Genomic DNA, 22,133 nt, shown 5'->3' with positions numbered 1-22,133 from the left:
TCGGGGCGGGTGTAGCACTCACACCCATCATCCCAGCACTGGATCATGGATCAATCATAAACTCTAAAAGCCTGCCCCATGACTGCATGAGGCTTTGGGGGGACATCCAGATACAAAACATAACAACTCCAACCCCCTAAAGTAATAACAACAACAACAATAATAATAATAATTAATGAATAAATAAAATAGCCAATAGATTTGCTGGTCGTTTTTGTTTCTGCAGTGCTAGGGACTGAATGCTGAACTTTGCCATGCTAGGCAAGTGCTCTACCACTGAAATACACCACCAACCCTGGAATTACGGCTTTTAAAAAACCAATTATAGTTCAGAGCAATACAGAACATAGTAGTACCCTCACTTATTTAATACAGAGACAGCCTTTGATCATTCAGGGTAGAGATGAATTGATTAGTGGTGAATATATAGCTACATTTTAGGTGGCAGCATCAAATTTCCTCTTAAATTATTTCCCTACTACCACTCTAAAGAAGTTCAAAAGAAAAGACTAGAGCTTTGCTTTCTCCCTGTCCCTTGTCACACTTGAGTAGATCTTTTGCTAAGTAGTGAATTTGCCTAAAAGGAAGAGCCAACAGGAAGGTTCTAGAACAGTGAAGGGACCCAGAGAAACCACTTGAAGGAAAAAATCAGCCAGGATTCTCCTTGAATGCTGCCATTATCAAGCCAGCAAAGAGAGGGTGGACCGAGGTGCTCCCAGCAATGGGCAGTCGATGGTGGGTAACAAGCAGCCTGGGCCATAGCTGGAGAAAAGGAACGGCAGGTCCTGGGTGCACGCTGCAGGTTGGGCCTGTGATGAAAAGGAGCACGTGGGGGAGGAGCCCTAATGCAGCCATGGTGGTCTGAAGTGAGGCCAGCAAACAGGCCCGCAGTGCCCATCGTCCAGCCTGCAGGCCCCAGCCAGCAGCAGAGGCTGGCAGGGCGGGACATGGCACTCGCCGATTCCATGCAGAGTCCGCCACACTTTCCATGCAGTCACTCAGACCGAGGGTGATTATGGCGCAGTAAGCATCCCAGCCCCAGCCCCCAGCCCACAGCTCAACAGAAAAGCCGATGAGGCTTCTGCTCCTCCAGAAATGCATTTCTGTGTTTGCATGGACAGAATCCAACCAGACACCTGGATGGCGTTTTCTTTCCTTTTCTTTGGGTTGTTTAGTCAAGAGCCCAAAACTCTCCCTCCTGTGTAGTGAAATGTTTAGGACTTTGTTTTCTGGACTCTGCAGAGCTGAGGTGCTGGCAGAAAGCCTGAGACCACAGGGTCATGGAGTTGGAAGGTTTTTCCGGCCCTCAGAGTAGAAATGACCCCTGCTCACCATACGCGGGTGCTGCCGGTCTACTCACAGCCCACGGAAGGTGGAACTGAAGCTGCTGGTGCCAACTTTGTTTATGCACCGGGCACTTTGCTAACACAGGGCCGGCTGGTATGGTTCACGCTGGTGCAGGTGCCCAATCCAGTCCACTGCCTGAGCCCCGCCACTGTGCCAGGTGGGTCTCAGTGTCCCCCTAGCTCGTACTCCATATCACTGGGGCACAAGGAGGCACCGCCCTGGTCTCGGAGTCACAGTGGGGGCAACAGTCTGAGAGAGGCAGGTGCTCTGCTCTCCAAACCCAAACCATCGCAACGCCTGTCCTCCACATTCACCCCCAATAGCCAGGTACAACACTGCAGTCCTTCCTGACAGAGGCGCCAACCAGACATGGGAGGAGTCTCCTCAATAAATGCGGCTGAGACAGCTGCACAGGAAGAAGATGCCGCTGTTACAGTGCTACATTGACCAGCTAGAAAAATTAATTACAGGTGGACTGAAGGGTGTGACCAGCATTCATGAGGCCTTGGGTTCCATCCACAGCACTGGGGCAAAAGGATGGAATTATACACTGGTGGTAGATATGTAAATTAGTATAGCCATTAGGGAAAACAGTATGTAGGGTCCTCAGAAAATTAAAGAAGTAGAGCCTGGTATGGTGCACTCAAGAGGCTGAGGCAGGAGGATGACCATGAGTTCGAGGCCAGCTTGAGCTACATAGTTAGTTCAAGGGCAGCTTGAACTACATAGTGAGACCCTGTGTCAAAAAATAAATAAACAAACAAACAACAACTACCATATGATTGCCCAATCCCACCACTGGGTATACTGTATACTCAGAAATGAAATCAGTAGGCCGAGAGATACCTGCACTTTTGTAGTAGCCAAGATATGGGATCAACCTATGCATCTATCAACAGATGAATGGTAAGGAAAAGATGGTATCCATACACGAGGGAATACTACTCCACCATAAAGAGGATACAATCCTACCACTCGTGACAACATAGTGGGTCTGGAGGACAATTATCCGTATGGAAATAAGTTTGGTACAGAAAGGCAAGTACTGCAGGACCTCATTCATATGTGGAATCTAAAAATGCGAACATCATAAAAGTTGTGGCCTATATGTTCATCAGCAGATAAATGGATAAAGAAAATGAGGTACGTACACACAATGGAGTACCACTCTGCCATAAAGAAGGATGAACTTGAGTCATCTTTAGGAAAATGGATTCTCCTTCAGACCATAATATTAAGTGAAATAAATCAGACAGACAAGCTTAAATACTGCATGGTTTCTCTTATATGAGAAACCCAACATATAAAGAACAGAATAAAAGATGGATAATAGGAAGTAGGGAGGTAAATCCTTCTCAAATGGGAAGAGACCAAGCAATGGTGGAGGAGGAGGAATGTGTGAGAGGGGTGAAAGAGGAATTAAGATGTCCTACATATATGTACCAACTCCACATGAGGAATGCAAACATTACACACCCATGAACTAATAATAAATACAAAGGAAAAAAAAAGCAGAGTAGAATAGTGGTGACCAGGGCTGAGAGGTGAGGAGAGGAGCCTAGGGAGAGGCTGGTCCATAAGTAAATCACAGTTAGGTGGGAGGATCAAGTTCCCGGGTTCTACTGGGTTCTGCCGCAAGGGAGAGCTACCATAGGTAGCCAGCCTTAGGGCATCACACCAATTCTGTTACAAAGGAGCATTACTGTGGGTGTATAATACCCACCTTCATTGTTTAGAATATTTCTACTGATGAATTATTACTTTTGTGAGTTTTATTATATTAAACAATGAGTGCTTAACAGGAACAAATATCAAAAGTAAAGTATTAAATTTTTAATATTTATTGTTTATTAAAAAGCATCAAAATTTGCAACATCAACTGGCATTTGGCATACAAAACTTAAAAAAGAACAACACAAATAAATTCCTAAGACTTTCACACATGACAACAGCATATTGCATACACACATAATGCTTATACTGACAGCACTGTGTTTTGATTTCCTGGCCTGTTTGTAGGACATACTTGACATCTAACTGGTCTTGCTGCTTTGTCAATAGGTTCTTATTACATTATATAATGTGTAGTTAACAGGAACATAAAATAACAATAAAATAAAGTATTAAATTTTTAATATATATGTGCATTCAGAATAAACATCACATCAGCTATGTACTTGCTTACAAAACCTAAAAAAAAAAAAATGAAATTCATATGTGAACTATACTGAAAGTACCAATAGAATTCTACAACAAAAATACTCTTTGCTTCAACTGTCATACCCAAGGCAGTCTTTACACGTGAAAACCGCATGTTCCATACACAAGAATCACTTACACTGAGAGTACATACATTTTGTTTTCCTGTCCTTTCTCGTAGGGCACAGTTCACATCTTTTTGGTTTCCCTGTTGTTGTAGTAGGTGTTTGTGATGCTGCACCTGTCTGTTCACCTCCAGGCTCACCAGTGTGCTGCACAATTTTGCTGTGTAGTTCCCCTGGGCAGAAACATTTTGTTTTTCTTCTGCTGTGAATGATCTCTTATGAGTTCCAGTCTCAATTCTCTAAGAAAATTTCTCTGTGATTTTTTTCACTTGTTATTTTCTTTGTAAACTGTCAAACTATTTACACCACATACGTTTAGGATGAGTAAAACACAATCATTGGCTAGTGCTTTGTGTTTCAAGTGACATCATAGCATCACTTCTAATCCTTATGGCTAAGATTAAGTGCAAGTGACTCATAGTTGCTGCATAACTCAACGACATCTACTCCGCCTTTGCTTTTGTTGCAGAAAGTTTCCATCTCAGGCTTCTGTTTGTTGAGCTTTCCCTATCAGTATTTCCCCATGATGCAACATTGACATCAGCAGTACCAGTTGGTTTCTTCGCCATATTCCAGGCCAATGTTATATCTTTCTGAAATCCAAAGATTGTACTATACAAGTCCCTGTTTCAAAATTGCAACATTTCATTTGGAATTTCTGCTTTATTCCTACATATAGTTCCTGCACTGGTCACCTTGTGAACTATTAGCAGATATACTATTGATTGGAAACTAGTAAACTAATTATTGAACATCATTCGTGATTAGTTTGGGAGGTAGGAGCAACAAGTCTTTTCACAATATCATTTTGTTTATTACTAAAGGAATAAGGACTTAATGGCTGTGTTCTAGGATAAATTTATAAATTGAAAGCATAATAAGCCTTCCATCTACAAGGACATACATTTTAATGCCATACTGGAAGGTTTTTATGGGAGTATACTGCTTGAAGCTACAGTGACCATGAAATGCTGCAAGATGTTCATCAATAGTGTGTTCATCATGCATTCATATAGTATGTAAATTGCTTCACAATTACCTACAAACCTCTCCAACAGTGAGCAGATAGCAGCCAGATTATCAGTTCTTTTTCTTTTTTGATGGGTGGTTTTGCCATGAAGCCTCAGGCAATTTGGATGGAAACCAAATGTCCACAGCATCACTGTTATTCTACAAACCTCAAGCCCACACCCGTTGCTTTTCCATAAGCCTTTTACATTCCTGCAACGGCCATGAGAAAGCCCTGCTAAGTACAACAGACTTATGAATGCTTTCAGTTCAGCTAGTGAGGTGTCATAATAAATACCTTTTTGATTGTGGCTATTGGTACATATAGAATGTTTAATTTGTATTTCAGCATCTATGTATTTCAGACATTTTGTAGCATTTTGTCTGTTACAAACAATTTCCAACACTGAGTGGCAATGCTGACATTTAGTCCAATCGGTTTCATCCCTGCCAAGATCCTCACTATATTTTTGGACCTAGTTCTAACATTGGACCATTCCACTTGGGTGTGTGACCATGTTGTATCATTTTGACTACTCAAATATGTACTCACATTGCTGTTTTCTTCATCATCTGAATCAAGGAGGTCTGTATTCCTGTGTCTGTACTGGCCAATTCTTTCCCCATTTCACTGTCACTGGAACTTTGGTTCACATGGCCAATGTCAAAGTCATTACCATCTGCATCATCCATGCATGAACAGTCTGATGATTCACTTTCAACCTCCTCTGAAATCTGCAAATCTGTTTTTTTATGTGCCACTGTACTAAAGTGGGCTACCTCTACCAGAAAAATTGAAATAAACCCACATTCCCTTATGTTAAAGTACACATTTACATAGCAGAAGAATGGCATGGGTATATTTTACCCCTATATTGCTCAATTAAACATATGCAAAACCTTTTAGATGGAGCATAAATGTGGGTAAAAATTCCACTTTGACACTTTTGCACACATGTACACACCTTATTGTTCATCATGCCTTGTGGATGAACACAAAGACTGCTTTCTGTATCTCCCAGGTGCAGCTACTGAGATGCACAGCTGGCTACTATTATGCTTATGTATGAATTTACAGTAGAAAAGTATGGGATTTTTTAACCCATTGTTATATCCTATGGGGAAAATATATTAAATATCTTAAAATAACTAGAAGAAATGATTTTGAATGTTCTTATCACAAAGAAATGACAAACATTTGAGGTGACAGATATACTAGTTACCCTGATTTGATCATTACATGATGTAAATAAATATATGTCAGAACCTCTAATTGTACCCCATAAATATGTGTAATTGTTATGTGTCAAAACCAAACCAAACCGGAATACAGTAGATCTAACCCACAGGCAAGGAGGAAGAATTCAGACAGATCATGGTCCTAGATCTGAGTTGTTTCTACTTTTAGCAAAGAAGTTCTTGTGTCTACCCAGCTGTATTGAATGCTTTCTCTTTGCTAAGGAAGATATGCAATTGTTTGTTGTTTTCAGGAGAAGTTTAAGAGGGAAATTCAAGGAATGTGTGAACTGGGATTTCTGGGGTCTCATCTGTAAGGATCACACTACCGTATCAATGCTGTTGATAGGCACAGACAACCCATATTTTTTTCTCCCCACCTCTCCAAGAGAGAGGCAGTGGGACGTGGCTTTAGGACAGTTGCCAGGCCTCCCAATCGGAGTCAGCAAGGGGTTCTGGGGGAGGGGACAGGTATCTTAACCTCCAGGTGCCAGCCTCCTTAATTTACAGCTGGAGAAGTAGGAAACTAGAGTTTTCCTTCACTGCAGTAATCCAGAGAGATCAACATAAGAGCTGACATTCAGGCCGTGAAGACATGGACCTTCAGAAAGAATAAGGCCAAGAAATGTTTTCACATATTAAAAAATATCTGTAATCCCAGCTACCCTGGAGGCTGAAGCAGGAGGATTCCAAGTGCAAAGTCAGCCTGGCCAATTTAGCATGACCCTGCCTTGAAATAAAAGAATAAGAAGTGGTAAGGGTGTAGTTCAGTGGTAGAGCACTTGCCTAGTATGTGTGAGGCCCTGGGTTTAATCCCTAACATGGCAAAAGAAAAATGAAAGGAAAGAAAGGGTGTTTTGTGGGACAAGCAAAACACACTTTCCAAAGTTTTACTCTGAATTAGTTGCCAACCTTCAAGGAGCTAGAGATCTGATATTAATAAACAGTAAGCTAGAGTTCCAGGTTCCATCAAACCAGAAAACTGGAAAAGCCAGCTGACACCTGTCTGCCCAGCCAGCCCCATCTGGTCCTGTGCTCCCAAGCATGGATGCTTCCTGCCTGGCCCTGCAGCCACAGGGGGCATCCACCAGGGCATAGGCCAATGCCTCTGCACCTAACTTCTGCCCCGGGAGCTCTGCAATAATACCAGAGAATCACATGCTGTTCTTTTCAAGACACTTGTACTTAATCATAATCTGTTTTTTATTAAAAAGGAACTAGGTTGTAAAAATCTGAAAACCACACTCTAGGATACATAATCAAGACTTGGGGCCAATTCAAATATCAAGCTTTGCTCTGAGGTCAGGGACGGTAATGTGATATGTAAAATTAAAATGGCCATGTCTGCCCATAGGGTTTTAGTTTTTATCCATAGATTATGTAATTTACAGTCAATCGAGTAGTCTGTTTTCAGTCAGTTTCTAATCTAATTTGATTACCGCTTCTCTGAGCATGTATGTATGTATTTGAAACATGGTCTCTTATGTACTTTGAGCTGGCCTCAGACCTGCAGCGATCCTGCTGTCTGAGTGCTGGGTCATGTGTCACCACACTTGGTTGCTTCTGTGAGATTTTTAGTGAACGTTTTCATTCTGTACTTCCTTCCTTTCTTCCCTGCTTTCATGAAGCCAACCTGCAAATGGCCAGGTTAACAGAAAACTGCTTAGCGGGAGCGGGAACTGGCAGAGGAGCACAGACCTCAGCCTCTTAAACTAGAGTTAGATACTACTTTGCTAAATAGGTAGGGCAGTGCTGTGCCCGCTTTATGGATGTGGGCACTGAGATGTGGGAACCGTAATCCGTCCACACAGACCCCTCCAGGGAAGCTGAGGGTTTTGGTGGCCGTCAGCCTGCACACTGGGACCAGAGGCGAGACACTGACACCAAGAATCCAAGTCGCAGAGACCGCAGCGGTCCGGCTGTGGATTGGACAAGAGCAGAGCCGTCCCTCCATCAGGCGCTTGGGCCTGACCCCGAGGCACTAGAAACTGACCTTGACACTGACCTCCACACTGTTAACCAATCCTTGCAATTCCCGAGGAAAACCAAGGTTTCTGTTTTGTTTTGTTTTCCTTTCTGCCATTACTGGGGACTGAATACCCAGATCTTCGCACCGACTTCTGTATGGAGCCTCTTTTTTACTTTCTATTTTGAGTCAGAGTCTCACTGAGTTGCTAAACTGTCCAGGCTGGGCTCAAAGTGCTGGGAGCTCGTGCACCACCCGGCCGGGTCCCAAACCATGGTTTTTACAGAACTGTATAAATCACAGAGAGCTCGCACGTGCCGGCTTTGCGAAGCTGGAAGCCTTGTCCTGAACTAAATCTGAAAGCAAGGTCGAACTTGAAAGATTCCCTCTCTCTGCAATCCACAGCAAGGAACAAACCACGCCCCCCACATCAGACCTCGGGGACAAAGTCGGGATTAAGATCTTTTCTTTTTTCTGTCGGATTTCCCAAAAATGCTCTGTAAGAACAAACACAGCGCGCTAGGGTGGGAAGGGAAGGCGCGAGTCGGGGCGTGGGGACAGCGTGAAGGCCGCGGGGAGCCGAGGTCCCCAGGAAGCCTGGACCGAGCCGCGGTTCTGCCCACCCCGGCGCGGCCACACCTGGTCCCTGCAGGGCGGATCGCGGCAGTCACCGCTGCGCACAGAGGCCCCCGCGGGCGGAAAACACGAGAGCCTCACCTCATTGTTTTAAGCCTGGCATAAACCACCGCCTCGCCCCTTTCTCAAAAAACAAACAAAAGGAGCCGCGAGGTTGGGGGCTGGGCAGAGATGTCTGCACCGGCGCCTAGGCCCAAGGTCTTTGTGCACTCGTCCCCAAAACACAGGACCGTCCCCAAGCCGTGCGCTAAAACCCCGCAGCCTCCGGGGCCGTCGCGGGGAGGCCACGCGCAGCACCCCGCACCGCACGCCTGCTCTCCCAGGTCGCTGTCCGCGCGTCCCCGCGGCCAGGCCGTACGGAGAGGGGCGCGGCGGCCTGCGCGCCCCGGGTCCCCGTACTCACGTTTCCAGCCGTCCCGGAGCGCGCCTGCGGCCGCGGCCCCTGCAGCTGGAGAGCGGGTCAGCGCCCCGGCCGCCTCGCAGACGGCCAGCCGGAAGCCCCTTCGTTCCCACAGGCCCCCTCGGATCGCTCCCCCGCGCGCCCCCAGCCGCCAGGTTGGATAACCGGGTCCGACCGCGCGCCCCTCCCCCGCCCGGGACCAGTGGAAGGACTCGGGGCCGGCCGGGGAACCGACCCCCCGCTCTCCAGGAACCTCTCCTGTCCCTGTTCACTCCGAGCACAAATCTGACCCTTTCCCGGCGGTGTTCCTGAGATAAAGCGAGAGGCCGGCGCCTTCCCAGTTAGCCTGGCCGGCAGCGCCAACGCGCAGGCTCTCGCGCGGGGACGCTCAGCGCCAGGCCACCCGATCCGGATCCCGCGCGCGCACCCCAGCAGGCCCGCACCCCACCTCGCCCCACAGGCCAGCGAGCGCCTGGCCCCCGGACTCCGCCAGAACCTTACCGTTTCGGGGTGCTCCGCTGCCGCGCCTCGTGGACCTGGATCATTTCCAAAGCGCAGGCTGGCTGCTTCCCCTGAGAGACCTGAACAGTGTCAGGCCCGGAGGAATTAGGGCTCTGCTTTGCAAGTGGAATGGCAAAGCGAAAGCTTCCACCCAAAGTTGTGTTTTATATTAAAAAAAAAATAATAATAACAATAACGTATTTAGCCGAGGGCTGGGCTGCCTGGCAGTCCGGCGGCCACGCCCCACGGCCCTGCGGGTCTGCACCCCAGCGCCCCGCCCCCGGCGCGGCCCTGGGCGGCTCAGCCGGCTGCACCTGCCGCTCCCGGGAGTGGTTTCCGTGGAAACCCTCAGCGTGGCTCTCCCCGCAGAGGCGCCGTCTCCCTGACAACTGCGACGCAGCGCTGGGCAAGCCAGGAACGTCCGTGGGCGCCGGCTTTAAATCATCCACGCGAGGGTTTGGAGGGGGACGCGAAGGCAGTGATATTTGGAGACTCAGGGGAAGCAGCGCCGGCCTGGGTGGGGTCGGTGGGCATCGCAGCCCTCCCCAGGGGAGTTGATACTCCGAATGGATTTCATCATTCTCTCTGGCACCTTTCCCTCGTGTTGCTTAAGACACTATTTAAAAGTTATTTTGCCCTGCCTGAGCACTAACTCGCTCCACGTAGGGGTGAGGAGCGGCTAGCCTTACCTGTGAAATGGGAGGAGGCCTGGGGATAATGTTAACTGTGGGTGACTTCGGGTTCAGGACCTGAGGACTTGCTGCCAACACTGCCTGCGCCCTAGACTATGCGGAACCCATGGTTACACGGGAGAAGGTTTCGGTGGGGAAAGGGGCACCGTGAAGGAGACGATCCATATTGATGACACATTTAAGTGTTCACGCGTACCTTGTCACTCGTGAAGGACGGTTTATACTCATCAAATCACCAAAAGGTACAAAAGTTAACAAAGTTTCAAGTTAACACAGTCCAGGCAAGGCATAAAAAGACTGAGCTCACACACACATGTCCCATACTAGCTTATCCTTATAATAAATTATATATTCCATATCTGAGCTATTAAAAGCTTAAAATTACTGGCCAGTTTGGATTAATGAGATTTTTATATACACATGTAGACATTTGATAATATTAATCTCTGGGTTATGTCCAAAATACATACGTATAAGTGCATCTTTTTAAAAGTCACAAATAAATGCATTTCTGAAGTTTCCTCTGCATCCGATATTTATAAAGCAAGTGACGTGCCCACACTAGAAGGAAACAAGAGTGTGGAAAAGAAAATATCCAGGAGCATCTCTGCATAAAGCAAAAAGATCTTTTGTCAAATCAAGAACCATCAAATGTGTGTTTTGAAAATTCACACACTGTATCCTGACTGTTTTAAAGCACATACTTTTTAAAAAATAACCACACCCACTGGCTTGTTTTACCGGAGCAGAGGATTTGTTGTTAATAATATGAAGACAGCTGAAGCATCAACGCTTATCTGCAGACCAGGATCTTGAAAACAAAAGCACATCTACCCAGCTATAGAACAGCTGGTCACATTTCAGCTAGGAGAAAATGAAAAACATTAAGTAAATCATCTTTGTTTCTAATAAAAGTTAACAGCGAATACTGGAGAAAGCGGAAGGATGAGGGTAAGGTGGCTGAGAGCATGCAGAGCACACGGAGTATGTTGGTGCATGCTTGTAATCTCAGCACTCTTGGAGGCTGAAGCAGGAGGATCATAACTTCTAGCCTAGACTGGGCAATTTAATGACTTAGTGAGACTGTTTCAGAAATACTAAAAGGGGGCTGGAGATAGAGCTCACTGAAAAGGCTAGTACTAGTTCAATGCCCAGTACTGCAAAAGAAACAAAAAGAAACCAAGGAAAGCAGGGGCCAGGGATATAGCTCTATGGCACAAGTGCCCAGTTTGATTCCCAGGACCCCCACCAAACAAAACAACAAAACAAAACAAAACAAACAACTAAGGAGAGCAATTGTCTTAGGGCCTTTCTTTCTCATTGAGACACAATACACAAGACCCATAATGCTTAAAGCAGGAATCAAACTCAGGACCTTGGACTTGCCAGGCAGGCACTGTGCTACTGAGCTATATCTCCAGCCCCAAAGCAGGAAAAGTTTTATTTTAGCTCACAGTTTTTAGAGGTTTCCATCCATAATCGGCTGGCTCTAAGGCAGCATGGTACATGGCAGAGGGACAATAGTTCATGACAGCAGAAGACAGCAAAAGCAAGACAGAGAGAAGCCTCTTTCTGTCCCTTATATCTAGTCTACTGGGATTGGGGTGGTGCCAATCCGATTAGTGTACTGATCCAGCAATCACCCACCCTTAATCCCAGCACCCTTAATCCCAACATTGCACTACGAATCAGTCACACACTCTATATTTAGCCACCTCCACCCCCCCCCAAAAAAAACAACAAAAAACCTTATGATTGTATAAGGCTTTGGGGCACATCTAGACACAAACCATAACAAATCCATAGTGAGCTGACTCTGAGGCAGGGCAGCATGGTGGAGGGGTATCACAGAGGGAGAACAGTTCACGGCCTGGAGGCTGGGAAGCAGAGAGTGATCAAGGGAGGAGGAGGGAGACAGACCCTTCCTGGCCTCCTGTGACCCACCTCCTCTGACTAGGCTTCACCTCTCAAATTACATTTATCTATAAACTAAGCGGTGGACTAACACTGAGGAGTATCATCTCCTCGTGATCCAGTCACCTCTCAAAAGCCCCACCTATGAGTACATGAGGCTTTGGGAGGACATCTAAAGATAAGTCATAACAGCAACCATAAAAAAAAAGTCTATCCAAAGAATAATTAATGGCAAGATATTATATTCAGACTATAATACTAACTGGTAGAATTAAGTGAAATTCAAAACAGCAGACAGTTATAGTCCCACTCTTTCAAAATCATGTATGTGTGTGCATTATGTGGATGACAGTGATGGTTTTGACTTTCCATTTGCTAATTCTTTCCCTCTGTGCTGGGAATTGGACCCAGGCCTCTGGCATGCTAAGCACATGCTGTATCATTGAATGGTATCATAGCCCCTCATTTGCCTATCCATAGCAAATATTGCCAGTGAAGGCTGCATGGTAGTGTGGGTAAGACTGTAGGTTCAGAGTTAGATAGATCTGCCTGTAAGTCCCAGCCACTATTTCCTGGCTGGGTGTATTTCCTCATGTGAAAAGTGAAAATAATAATAGTACCTTGTAGAGGGAATAGAAGGATTAAATGAGATAATGCCTGAGGAAGAATGCATTCTCTAGAGCAAATACGTCAGTGTCAATTTTTAGGCTATTTTTCTAGGATTTTAATGCTAGCTTAGATTTGTTTAAACCGTCAGTGAGATATTATTTTATATATGTAATATTGCTTGTATTTGTCCACATTTTTGGTTTTCTTCTATTTATTTATTTATTTTAGATTGGTATTGACTTTTGGTCCTGGAGTCAAACCCAGAGCGTTTTCATGGAGCTATATCTGCAGGCCTTTTTTTTTTTTTTTAATTTTGAGAGTCTTACTATGTTGCTAAGACCCAGCCAGGGTTTGGACTTGTGACCCTCCTGCCTTGGGCTCCCACAGCACTAGAATTACAGGCACGTACCACCATGCTGGACTCAAACTTCTGATCTTCCTGCCTCAGCCTGCTAGAGTGCTGGAGTTACAGGAATGTGTCTGATTCCAACAATTTTACTTATGGATGATGAAAATGATCCATTATGGTAAAATACGTGTTTTCATAACACAAGAGTGGTGTGGGTGTGTGATGATGAAGGTGATGATGACTTTGACACTGACCATATGAGCCAAAGTTCCTGTGACAGTGAGATGGAGCAAGAATCAACTGATACGGACACAGGTCATGCAGAACTCCTTTGTTCAGATGATGAAGAAAACAGCAATCTGAGTACAGATATGGCTAGTTGAAATGTTGCAAAATGGCCACACAACCAAATGGGATGATGCAATGTTACAATACGGAGGGTTTTGGTAGAGGTAAAATGTATTGTGCAGAATGTCAGCACTGCCATTCAGTGTTGGAAATTGTAAGAGACAAAATGCTACAAGACACTATGAAATATACAAAGAGTGAAACACAAGTAAAATGTTCTGTGTGTGCACCAAAAGCTGTATTCAAAATGGATTTATTATGATATCTCACTAGCTGAACTAAAAGCATTCATAGGTCTGCTGTACTTAGCAGGGATTTCTTATGGCAATTGCAGGAATGTAAAAGACTTATGGAAAAATGATGAGTCAAAATATGACATAAAAATTTATACCTTTGTAATGCAAAGATTTATTATGCTTCCAATTTAGAAATTTATCCTGGAACTTAGCCACCAGGTCCTTATTCCTTTCATAATAAAGTAATGTTGTTAACAGACTTGCCCAATCTCCCAAACTAATCAGAATGTGACATTCAACAATGGTTTTCCAGGTTCCAGCTGATTTTATATTTGCTAACAGAACACAAATTGACCAGTGCAGGAGCTGTACACAGGAACAAAGCAGAAATTCCAAATGAAATGCTTTAATTTCAAAACAGAGAATTGTATAATACAATCTTTGGATTTCAGAAAGATTTACATTGGCCTGGAATATGACAAAGAAAAACCAACTGGTACAGCCGATGTCAACATTGCATCATGAGTAGAACCTAGATAAGGAAAACTTAACAAAGCAGAAGCCCAACATGGTAACTTTCTACAACAAAAACAAAGGCAGAGTAGATGTTGTTGATGAGTTATGTAGCAACTATGGGGTCACTTGAAACACAAAGAGCTGGCCGATGGTTGTGTTTTACTCAATACTAGACATGTGGAATAAATGATTTGATAGTTTGCGAAGAAAATAACACATACAAAATATCACAGAGAAATTTTCTTAGAAGTGTGGCACTAGAATTCATAAGAGATCATTTTCACAAGAGGAAAAGCAAGACGTTTCTGCCCAGAGAACTATGCAAAGAAACTGTGGGGCACACTGGTAAGCTGACAGGTGATGCATCATAGAGATCTAACATGATCACAGGAAAACCAAAAAGATGTCAACTGTGCCCTACGGGAAAGAACAGGAAAACAAAATACACCTGCTATCAGGGTAGGCAGTACTTGTGTATGGAGCATGCAGTTTTGATGTGTGAAGATTGCCTTGGGTATGACAGCTGAAGCAAAGATTATTTTTGTGGTAGACTTTGAAAAATTGAAATTCACATAGGTTTTTATTTCTGATGTTGTCTTTTAGGTTTTGTAAGCAAGTAAACAGCTGGTATGAAAATGTTGATCTCTATTCTTAGCATTCATTATATACTTGATATTATATTTTATTGATATCTTGCTAAGGGCATGTTGTACTATACAGTAGGCAGCTCATGACATAACAGGAAGAGAAGAGAGGTGACAAGACTGCCACATAAGAAAGGAAAGCTAAGCACATGCGCTGTCCATGCAAGTGAGATGTGTGCATGGGACACGCAGTTGTGAAGTGTGAAGACTGCCTTGGGTGCGACAATTGAAGTGAAGGTTATTTCTATAATAGATTTTGTTTGTATTTATGTTGAAATTCACATAGGTTTTTTTTTTGTGGCAGGAATCGAACTCAGGACCTTGTGCTTGCCAGGCAGGCACTTGTGCCGCTGAGCTATATCCCCAGCCCTCACATAGGTTTTTATTTTTGATGTTATCTTTTAGCTTATGTAAGTAAGTATATAGCTGATATGAAAATGTTGATGCTTATTCTAAACACGCAATACATATTAAGAATGTAATACTTTATTTTATTGATATTATATGTTCTTGTAAACTACACATTGCATAATATAAGAACCTCCTGACAAAACAGCTAGACCAGTGAGAGGTCACGTATGTCCTCTCCTACAAAAATGCTAGGAAAGCAAAACACAGTGCTGCCAGTGTAAGCATGGTGTGTGTATGGAACACGCTGTTGTCATGTGTGAAAACTGTCTTAGGGTGATAATTGAAGTAAAGATTATTTTTGTTGGAGAGTTCTATTGGTATTTCCATTGTAGTTCATGTGGGAATTTATTTCTGTGGTTCTTTTTTAGACTTTGTACGCCAAAAGCCAGTTGATGTTGAAAATTTTGATGCTTTTTTATAAATACGCCATAAATATTAAAAATTCAATATTTTATTTTCGATAAGTTTTTCCTGTTCAGCACTCATTGTTTAATATAATAAAACTCATAAAACTAAAATTAATAGTTCATCCATAGAAATATTCTAAACAATAAATGTGGAGTTGACACATCCATGTTTACAGGCTTTATGACAAAAAATGTGTTAAGCTCAGTGGTACAGAGACACAGAGAGACAGAGATGAAGAGAGACAGAGACACAGAGAGACAGAAAGTGAGAGAGAGAGGGAGGGGAAATGAGACAGACTGAAGGGTAAGGGCTGGGGACAAGATATCCTTCAAAGACATGCTGCCGGTGACCCACTTCCTCCAAAAAGGAAGGCTTCACCTCCCAACATTTCCATTGTCTCCCAGTATTCATCCAATCATGAAACCATTACCAGCCGAGTGCATTGGTGAGCTCAACGCCCTCACACCCTAGTCACTACCTAAAGGCCCCAGAGCTGAACATTGCCGCATGAAGGACAAATCCTTCAATACACAAGGCTCCGGTAGACGTGTCGTATCCCAGCCTCAACCCCCAGTAACTGGAGAATCCATTAACAGATGAACCCATTCACACAGCACGGCCCTCATGACCTAACCCCTCTTAAACGCCCCACCTGGTCCCACTGGTTAATACCTCACAGGAGTTTTGGGGGACACTTAACCCTAGCATACCTTACCAAAACTAGCAAAAATCAAGAATGTGGTTTTTATATTTTGCCCAGCAACTCCAGGTGTTCTATACTGGGAGTTTCTCTACACGTGTAAGCTGCAAAATTCACCCAAGGGCTGGACAGCAAGCACAGGCGCTTGAGCACACAGGGCGAGGGTTCTACTGCTGTGCTGCACCTCCGGCCCTCCCAAGGCTCTCCGAGCACTGTCTGAACGTGCCTCATTGCGCAGGCATTTGGTCATTGTCTGCGTCCTCTGTGCTGGACAGTAACTCCCAGGTTGAGGAGTCCTGCTCGTCTCTGAGCACCCCCGGACGCCAGCACTAGCACACTCTTGGCTTGATGGAGATTTGCTAAATCAATGAATAGCCCCTCCTTCAGGGCCATCCCCAACAATGAAAATCTGACTGTACCGCTTCCCTCCGGCTGGTTTCTGCCTCCTTCAGTCCCATGACCAGTCTTTTCTAAACTGTGATCAAAGGCAGCCTCTTGAGAAACCTCTCGCTTAGCCCGTCGCATTCAAGGGACCTCTTACCCTGGCTGCCATTCCTGGGGCTGGGTGCCCAGTGTACACACAGAACATCACCACTTAGGCTGAGAAAAGAATCCCTGGCAGCTGGGGACCAAGCCCACGAGCTGCTCTGGCTGAGCCTGCCTGCTGTCTTTCTTCCACCGCTATTGTTTCACTGAAGATGAAGCTTCCTGTTTCACTTCAAGACTTAAATTCAATGTTGTCCTTTTATTGCATACATGACTTATTTAAGACATTAAAAATATTAATATACATAAAGACCAGCGTCCTTTAGGATCAGAAGGAACATTAACAGAAGTCAGAAAATGCCAGGCCCTATGGGCTGGAGCCCACAGCAACCCCGGAGAGGCAAGAAGGAACCTTTCTATTCAGGGAACTCATTAAACCCATTTATTTGACCTTGGCCTCAGTTACTTATCTGTCTCATACACACTTCCCTCCTGAGTCAGAACCAGTGTGCAAGAATCCCAAGTGCCAAGAGCCGCTCTGTTACCGTGGTCTGTCTACCAGAAAAATCAAAGACGGTGTTGCGCTTGCCCTTGTTCTTACTGAGTAAATCTGTGAGCACAAATGGGGTACATTTGATGATGACACTTAAGCACATGATATGGTGCACGCTGGTTATTTGCCACCAACAACATGCGTAGGACTGACATTTCTAGAGGAAGTATGACTTGGATAGGACTGCGACAACCCCAAATTCCTGTCAAGGGTTCTCATAGGTTTGAGGCACTTGGCATGTTTTGTGGACTCCTACCACAGACAACAGGCATGTTTTTCCTTTCAGCCACCCTGTGCTCTAGGAGGGTCCTGTATTTACACTTTGCAGATTGGAGACGCGGAGGGCCTGCTTAATGTGCTGCAGCTGTGGTGGAGCCAGGTTGTGAGGCAGCTGTGCGCTGGTGACCCGGCAGAGCCAGGGAGGACTTGCGAATGGGAACAGGGATCTCAAATAAAGCAGGAATTAAGGCCTACAGACACTTACTAAAAGGCTGTAGGAAGCCCGTCTTCCAGGTCAGGGGGAAAGGAAATAATGGGTGTGGCAAAGGGCCCGAGCCAGGGCTCAAAAATCTTTCTCTTTTTGCAGCGCTGGGGAGAGAACCCAGGCCTCTGGCAAGCCAGGCAAGTGCTCTACCTCGGGTAACTTCCCTATCCTCATACACAACTCCCCTCTCTCTTTTCTGCACAAGGTGAGCACAGTTTTTTGTTTGTTTGTTTGTTTTTGGTACTGGGAATGGACCTCAGGACCTTGCGCTTGCCAGGCAGGCGCTGTGCCTCTGAGCTGTACCCCCGGCCCTACAGCTCTAACTAGGACAGTGTGAGCAAGGGCCCAGCGAGTGCTTTGGAATGCTGAGGGCTGGAGTCCCAGTGGCACTGCCCCTTAGACCTCCGTGAAGTCACACCTTCCGTTTCATTCTCGTTACTCATTCCACGGCCTTGTAACTTTTCAAAAACTAAACACTATTTTGTTTTTGTTTTTGGTACTGGGGATTGCACTGAGCTATATCCTCAGGCCCTTTTAATTTTTTTAAATTTTGAGACAGGGTCTCATGAAGTCGCCTAGCTGGGACTTGCGCTCCTCCCGCCTTGGAGGAGGAACACTCTCCTTGATTCCTGCCCCCAACAACTCCAAGCAAACTGTGCCTTCCGCAGGCGGGTGGCGGGGATGGCTGCACAACGGTGTGAGTGCACACATACACAGCACACTTACAAACGCTGAGGTGATACATCATAGGCCGTAGGCATTTTACTAGAATTTTTAAAATGGGATCAAGTGCGCTTATCAAAATCCTTCGTTGCCTTGTAATAGAGGCTATGACTTTATAGCCACACAGGAATACTTCAGAGCCCAGGCTTGTAATTACAAGACCCCACCACCTCTTCCCCCTCCTCGGCCCCCTTCACCCCTACAGGACAGGGCCAGTGTGCAGAGGGGAGGGGAGGGGAGGGGAGGGGAGGGAGGTGGACACAGGAGGATGAGGTGTTTGCCGTGAGAACAGAGCTGCAGCTGCCATCTCGGCCGTGCCTGGTGGCCTTACTGCCTCTGTCTGTGCTTTTATAGCCGACTTAAATCAAGGCGTGATTGCTGCTTATCGGCCTGAGCATGCAGTGTGAATGCTGAGCTGCCTGCGGCATGGATATTTTCAGGGCAGACATTGGGCTTAAAGTCACCTTCCCGGACACTCCTGGAAGCAGAGTTTTCTGTTTCATTAGCACATGATCGACCCCCACGATGCCCCGGGTAGTGGACAGTGCTGGGGCAGCCCCTTCAGATGTTTTGTAGCATCTAGCTTCTCCCTTTCATCTGGAAAGCATTAAAAGGTACGCTACTCATATTGCCTACATTTGCATCCATTGGTTAGTAAAATTCAGAAATGGACCCAGAATGAGCAGAGAACTAAAGTGCTAGAGATACGATTTTGTGCGCTAGATACTTTCCCAGAGAGTGCGGAGAAGTCAGTTACTAAGAGCTGATAATAACAGCTGCTGTTTACTGCGTGCTTCTCTGTACCAGGCTCTGATCTCATTGTTTTCCACGCTTTATCGCCTGTCACACTCGCAGCTCTACAGGGAGCCCGTGGCCGGGATGAGGAACTCCTGGCAGAAAGCGATGATTCAGCTGGTGCAGATCCCGGGTCACAGTAAACATCCCAGGCAGCGCCCAGCCCCGGGGGTCTTGTCTCCAGAGCCCTGTGTGCTTTCTTTATGATTTTTTCGTGCTGGAGCCTTTGCATTGAGCTCTATCCCCAACCTTTTTTATTTTGAGACAGGGTCTCGCTGAGTCACTACATGTCCCCCTGCTGGGCTCAAACCTCCAGTCGTCCTACCTCAGCCTCTCAGTGTGCTGGGATTGCAGGATCAGGCCACCCACCTGGCTTACTGATTAACTGCACTTTCATTTGGTTCACCTGACATCACGTGCAAGCCGTAACAGTTTGTTTTGCCAACAAGGATCCTGATATGGTAATTGTTAGAGCCTGGAGAGGTGTGTGCCTACCTCGCCTTGCAGAAAATAAGAGAAATGAAATGTTCCACCAACAGCTTTTGTTTGGAAGAACAGAGACTTTTCATACCCGGAGGCACTGGTGTCTTCTGTCATTTTATTTTATTTTATTTTATTTTATTTTATTTTATTTTATTTTTCCGGTACTGGGGATCGAACTCACAACCTTGCGCTTGCCAGGCAGGCCCTGTGCCGCTGAGCTAAATCCCCAGCCCCTCTTCTGTCGTTTTAGATAAGCTGCCAGCCACCAGCCAGAACCTGCAGGCCAGGGGTGGGTGTTCATTCAGTAAGGGTTGTGCTCACCAGAACAAGGAACAAAGCAATACCCAAAAGGCAGCTGAGTGACTTAGCGAGGTAGCTCAATGTGAAGGCCCTGAGTTCAGTCCCAGCACTGGGGAGAAAAAGCAGCTGGGAGAGGTACAGCGAAGAGGAAAGTGCTAGTAACCCTGCCTGGGTTCCTCTCCCTGTCGGTCGGCTCCAGCCTGCAGACTCCTAGGAACAGTGGATCCCATGAGATTTGTGGTCAGTGGTTCTTGAGCGGAGCTGGATCGTGGGTTGTTCCAGGCACCGGTCACCTGGGGGCAGAACAGCTCCTCTGTCTGGAGCCCCTTGGGCTGCTCTGTCAAGAGAAACAGCCCAATAATTCTGGTCGTCTGAGACCTTGCTGTCCTCCTTAGCTGCACCGGCAGCATCCTTCCATCCTTCCTGAAGTATTCCTTCCTCGTAGCTCAGATGGAGAATGCTTGACACAAGCACCAGCCATGCGCCAGGCTCCGCTCTGTGCCTGAATCCACGGTGGGAAAAGAACTTCTAGCGAACTCAGTAAAGTAATGGCACAGACTCCCCTGGAGATCTTCATTCTCCTTTTGAAACACTTTCTTTAAAAAACCAAGCTCTCTGGAGACATATTAAATTGAATTTGATTTAGAAAGATTACATTTTCCAGACACACAGCAATTCTTTATCTGAATTTAGCAAGTCTGATGCTGAGTGAGCACCACGCTCTGTCTAGCAGTCTTCTGAAAACTGAGTCATCGGCAGTTCCTTGGGTGTTTGGGGAGGGGACGGAGGAACAAGAAGAAACAGCGCTTGGACAACATCAGACCCTGGAGGCTTCTAAACCTTTATTTTTTTAAGGGAGAGGGTCGTGCTGTATTGACGGGGCTGGCCCTGAGCTCCCAGACTCTGCGCTCCTCCTGCCTCACCTTCCAGAGTAGCTGCACCATCCCACCCAACAGACCTTTGCTTATGGTTTTGCACCAGACCCAGGGTACCTGCTCCATGGGGCTAGGTGCTGCAGTGTGGAGGGAGCTGGCTCTAGGCACCTTCTGGGTACTGTGAAAACCACAGCACCTGTATCTTCTGGTGCTGGCTAATGACTGTCTGAGTTTAATAGACTGTTTCTCTCTTACACAGCTCGACTCCTCTGCTGTCTGCACAAAAAAGCGCAAGTAGGCCGTTTTCTTGAACACACAACTCCGTTTCCTTCTGTGTGATAATCCCTGGGCTCTTCCCTGCCTGGCCAAGCCAGGTGGGCCCAGTGCCCTCGGGTGATTGCACCTGTCATTTTGGGGCCTACTGTGAGGGCGGTGTGCTCCCCGCTGTGTGCCGCTGCTGCTTCCCACACAAGCCGCTTCCTGGAGTCTCTCCACCAGTGAGGATGCCGCAGTACTTGCTGACAGCCTCGTAAGGATTCTGGAAACACCTGCTTGGCATTCCCCTCCTGTGGGATCTGGTTCAAAACCGTTCTGTCTGGGGATCTGGCACCATCATCTTCCAGGTCAGCTTTTTCTACTTTTTCTCACTCTTGGAAATTGTAAGGAGGGTGACATGTTTGAAATCCCACAGTGTTTTCCATTTAGGACACATGGGGGGGGTGAAAATTCTCATGGGTGTCTGTCACTTGTTAGCATGCACCAGGCCTCGGGTTCAATAACAGCACCAAAGGAGGAAAAATGCATTGGGAAAATAGCTAGGAATCATATTTCTGTACGTAAGTATGTATGTGTGTGTATGTATATATATATATATATCACATCATTACTAAGAAATAACTAACATAAATTTTAGCAAGGGAAAAAACCACCCATTATTCTTTCCCTAATGTGAAAACTATTCGCATAATGGCATATTCCAGTCTCCCTTTTGCCAAATACATACATTTTATATGCTGGAGAGTAGAACACATGCAGTGTTGTTTTCTTAGGAACTACCATCGGCAGTGGTTGTAGCTCCTTATAATCTATATTTCTATTTCAGCACTTATCTCCTGTACCACTATCGATATTGGGTAGGGATCACCCCTGTTCTTGGAAGGGAGAGAGAAGGCTATATAGTTTGCTTCAT

At 45.7% G+C, this 22,133-nt stretch overlaps 1 protein-coding gene across 4 annotated transcripts in view; it reads right to left on the bottom strand.

Moving 5' to 3' along the window:
* Window positions 1–22,133, bottom strand: part of Trim2 (tripartite motif containing 2) — a 174,542-nt gene that overhangs the window by 147,487 nt on the left and 4,922 nt on the right. For 2 of the 4 annotated variants that reach the window (XM_005400914.2, XM_005400916.2), the window contains exon 1: window positions 9,419–9,709. The exons of 1 other annotated variant lie outside the window; for it this stretch is intronic. The gene's annotated coding sequence lies outside the window, so the exon portion shown is untranslated. Of the gene's footprint in view, window positions 1–8,920; window positions 9,275–9,418; window positions 9,710–22,133 lie in introns of those variants that run through there. One more of the 4 variants, XM_005400921.2, reaches the window with a different exon arrangement.

The sequence above is a fragment of the Chinchilla lanigera genome, unplaced genomic scaffold (genome assembly GCF_000276665.1).
Source record: "Chinchilla lanigera isolate Chin_1 unplaced genomic scaffold, ChiLan1.0 scaffold00070, whole genome shotgun sequence".
Lineage (NCBI taxonomy): Eukaryota > Metazoa > Chordata > Mammalia > Rodentia > Chinchillidae > Chinchilla > Chinchilla lanigera.
The sequence above is the reverse complement of the archived record's forward strand: the minus strand, read 5'-3'. Positions and strand labels throughout refer to the sequence as shown.